General features: G+C 42.9%; 1 long non-coding RNA gene across 1 annotated transcript in view; it reads left to right on the forward strand.

Moving 5' to 3' along the window:
* LOC110299544 overlaps positions 1–4,566 on the forward strand; it is a 24,727-nt gene that overhangs the window by 19,611 nt on the left and 550 nt on the right. Inside the window, exon 4 of the long non-coding RNA XR_002378467.1 lies at positions 1,153–1,427. This is a non-coding gene — a long non-coding RNA (uncharacterized LOC110299544). The remainder of the gene's footprint in view (positions 1–1,152; positions 1,428–4,566) is intronic.

Genomic DNA, 4,566 nt, shown 5'->3' on the forward strand with positions numbered 1-4,566 from the left:
GATCCCATAGTTAAGAGACTTAATTGTAAAAAGACTTTGGATTTTAAAAGATACTGGACATTTTAAAGGGATTGACTTTTAATGTGTAAAGACTGTGGGACTTTTAAAGTTGTTTAGATCTTGGGGATGAATAAGAAATTAAGGGTTGAGGCTTACTAGTGATGTGTTTGTGTGTCAAGTTGACAAGGGGTCAGTTGTACTGGCTAGTTTTGTGTCAACTTGACACAGCTGGAGTTATCACAGAAAAAGGAGCTTCAGTTGAGGAAATGTCTCTATGAGATCCAACTCTAAGGCATTTTCTCAATTAGTGATCAAGGGGGAAAAGGGCCCTTTTGGGTGGGACCATCTCTGGGCTGGTAGTCTTGGTTCTATAAGAGAGCAGGCTGAGTAAGCCAGGGGAAGCAAGCCAGTAAGAAACATCCCTCCATGGCTTCTGCATCAGCTCCTGCTTCCTGACCTGCTTGAGTTCCAGTCCTGACTTCCTTTGGTGATGAATAGCAGCATGGAAGTGTAAGCCGAATAAACCCTTTCCTCCCCAACTGCTTCTTGGTCATGATGTTTGTGCAGGAATAGAAACCCTGACTAAGACAGAAGTTAAGGGGAAGATCTCTGTGATAATTAGGGTTCATTAGACTCTGAAACTGAATCCAAAATCTTCTGTGTAGTACTGTAGCATGTCAGGAGCTCTGATGAAAGAAGGGCTTGATAAATACAGATTCATTTGGTTAAATATTGTGTGTGCCACTTAAAGCTTGTATGGAATGCTACTACTAGCATTTATTCTTAGATTTTGAGAATAGGCTTTTTTTTTTAATTTGAATCCAGGGCAGGGGTTCTTCTCAACCTTCCAATGCAGCAACCCTTTACCACAGTTCCTCATGGTGTGGAGACCCCCAACCATAAAGTTATTTCGTTGCTTCTTCATTACTGTAATTTTGCTCCTGTTATGCATTGCAATGTAAATATCTAATATACAGGACATTTACTATGCTACTTCTGTGGGGGTCATGACCCACAGGTTGAGGACCACAGATCTAGAGCCTTTTGTATACAAAGCAAGCATGGTACTACTGAGCTGAATCCTCAGCTCTAGACTTGGCTTTGGCTTGAACATATTCATCATTTGTTTGTTTGTTTGTTTGTTTTCTCTAGGACTGGTTGATCTATTTCTGAGATCTCTGAGACCCAGCCCACCAGGAACACACAAATGAGGAAATGAGATAGACTGAGGACTTACTAAGCAGAATTCTGCTGTTCCTATCCCAGGGTTGGACCCAGTGTGTAGAAAATTGCTTATGGGATTCTTTGAATGACTTTTTCGTTGCAGGAAATATTAAAAATGAACCTGCCAACCCTCTGCACTCCTGCTTCTTTCAAGCCACCAACTCAAGAGATCTGTCTCTGCCTCCTCCGTGCTGGAATTAAAGGTATGTGACACCATGCCTTGCTTGTCTTTTTATGGACACTGATTTTTATCTACTTTTGATAGCTGCTGAGGTATGTCTAAATCTGAGAATCTGCCAAGCTTTTCCATGGTGAATATCCATTTTAAGTTCTCACAAATAACAACAGAGCTCTACTTTCTCTGTGTGTTTTCCAACATTCCTATTACCTACCTTTAAAAATCATAGTCATCTTGGGAGAAGGGTTATTTCGTGGGTTTTTTAGTTTTTCTCTTGGGGACCTAGGATAATTTTCCTTAAGCAAGGTGTTGCCAAATGACTTCTGCAGCTTCTGTTTGTCAACACTTTTATTCTTTGTTTGGTTTTGTTTTTGTTTTTTAAGACTGTACTAGCTGGTTTTGTGTGTCAACTTGACTCAAGCTGGAGTTATCACAGAGAAAGGAGCTTCCCTTGAGGAAATGCCTCTATGAAATCCCAATTAATGATCAAGGGGGAGAGTCCAGCCCATTGAGGGTGGTGCCATCCCTGGGCTGGTAGTCTTGGGTTCTATAACAAAGCAAGCTGGGCAAGCCAGGGGAAGCAATCCAGTAAGCAGCACCCTCCTTGGCCTCTGCATCAGCTCCTGCCTCCAGGTTCCTGCCCTGTGTGACTTCCTGTCCTGACTTCCTTTGGTGATGAACAGCAATGTGGAAATGTAAGCTGGATAAATGCAACTTGCTTCTTGGCCATGGTGTTTGTGCAAGAATACAAATCCTGACTAAGACAGACTGGGTCTGTACATACCTCTGGCTGTCCTGGAACTCACTTTGTAGACCAAGCTAGCTCAGACTCTACTTCCCGAGTGCTGGGGTTTAAGCTGTGTTGTACTATGCTTGGCTGTGGGCCTGTGTACTGGGGGCTTTCCATGGAGATCTCTGGCCCAGCTGGGTGCAAGGCTTCAGGCAAAGGGGAACGAGTTGGAACAGGGAGAGGGAGTTGTCTCCACTGCCTCCACTGCAGCAGCTGGCTACACCTCAGTCATCTCAGTTGCTCCAAGACACTGCTGCACCAGTCACCCTGCACTGAGTCAGGTCGGACCAAGCCAACGAGAGGCTGACTAGCCAGAGAGGAGTGTGTGTGTGTGTGGGGGGGGGTGTGTGTGTGTGTGTGTGTGTGTGAGTGTGTGAGGGATGGGGGGGGGGGGGGCTTCTGGTGGTGTTTCAGGAGAACAGACCTCTTCCCAAGTGGCAGCTCTTATGACAAAAGCTCTCAGACAATGGAGTAGTTCTCACACACCTTTATTCTTCCTGGATGAGATCCTTAGATACAGTTTTGGGGTGGGTCATGGTCTGACAGCAGGTACTTCCCATTGGGAAGTCTGAGAGTTTGGGGCTACTTTACGTTCATGTGGGAGGGTTTGGGGTGCTACCCCTATGTGACTGATGGCCACAGACCTCTCTATGGGGGGCTGTGGGGGACTATGTAGATATGTGACAAGAGCCAAGGGCCCAGGAGCATGGCAAAACATTCACTGTCCCTTGCAGGTTACCCTCTGAGGAGTCACCTGTGGGGTCACCAGGGTTTTAGCCTGAGCTGTACCAGGGGCTGGGCTGCCTATCACAGCCCACCACCCCACACTTGGCAATATTTTTATTATATATATATATATATATAATAGTATGTATTATACATATATATTATGCTAAATATATATTATATTATATACATATTATTTATATTACATATCATGGTAAATATATATAGTAATACTATATTAAATACTATATATATTTACCATGATATGTAATATAAATAATATTACTATTATTATAATATATAATATTACTATTCATATATATATATGAAGTTACAGAAAAAAAATGAACACAGTGACTCAATTTCTAAATTATGTGGCCTCATTTATACCATGCCATAGACATATTTGATTAACAAGAAAAACATCTATTCGCATTCTCCTTTATATTTTCTAGTGGCTCCTTTGCCTAAGGGAGGAAGACTAAATTTCTTTGTAAGTTGCCAGACCAGCCTCAGCCTCATTCCTGCCTTAAGATCCTGTAACAGGGTACTTGTAATTGTTCTCCCAAAGTTCTTTCTGCCTGAGCCCCTCCCTTCCTCTGCCTAATAAATACTTCCTGTTCAACCGCTCCAGTGCTACTTACATAGAATTTCCTTACGCCTTCATGGTTAAGGTGGTTATGTTCTTCTTATTATATTATCATTATCATTATCTTGTACTGTTTATTTTCGTCTCTCTCTACACTAAATGTTCTGACAGCAAAGACTACTGTCTTAGGGTTTCCGTTGCTGTGAAGACACACAATTGACCAAGGCAACTCTTAAAAAGGACTACATCCAATTGGGGCTCTCTTATAGGTTTAGTCCATTATCATCAAGGTGGGAAACATGGCAGCGTTCAGGTAGGCACGCTGGTTCTCTGTAGCTTAGAGTTCTACATCTTGTTCTGAAGGCAACAAGGAGATGACTGTCTCCAGGGAGCTAGGAGGAAGATCTCAAAGCCCACCCTCATATTGGCAGACTTCCTCTAACAAGGCCACACCTCCTAGTAGTGCATTCCCTGGGCCAAGCATGTACACACATGAGTTTCTGGAGGCCAAAGCTATTCAAGCCACCACAACCACACTTCATCTTCCCAATTCTACTACTAAACTCAGTGCTTGGTAGAGTCAACATTTCTTGAATAAATATGCAACTTTTATATAAGTACAATCTACTTTACGACATGATTGTCTTGTAAAAGAAATACCAAACCACATGTGATGCTAAGACTATTGGATGTCAACTTGACTACATCTGAAATGAACTTTAAAACCCAAGTAGCTGGGTACACCTGTGAGGGATTTTTCCCCCCTTAATTAAATCATTTAAAGTGGCCAGGCATGGTGGCCCACGCCTTTAAACCCAGCACTTGGGAGGCAGAGGCAGGCAGATTTCTGAGTTCAAGGCCAGCCTGGTCCACAGAGTGAGTTCCAGGACAGCCAGGGCTACAGAGAAACCCTGTGTCGAAAAACCAAAACAAACAAACAAACAAACAAACACAAAACAAAACAAAACAAACAAAAAAACCACATTCCTTTAAACCCAGCACTTGGGAGGCAGAGGCAGGCAGATTTCTGAGTTCAAGGCCAGCCTGGTTTACAGAGTG

This window comes from Mus caroli, chromosome 8 (genome assembly GCF_900094665.2).
Source record: "Mus caroli chromosome 8, CAROLI_EIJ_v1.1, whole genome shotgun sequence".
Classification (NCBI taxonomy): Eukaryota; Metazoa; Chordata; class Mammalia; order Rodentia; family Muridae; genus Mus; species Mus caroli.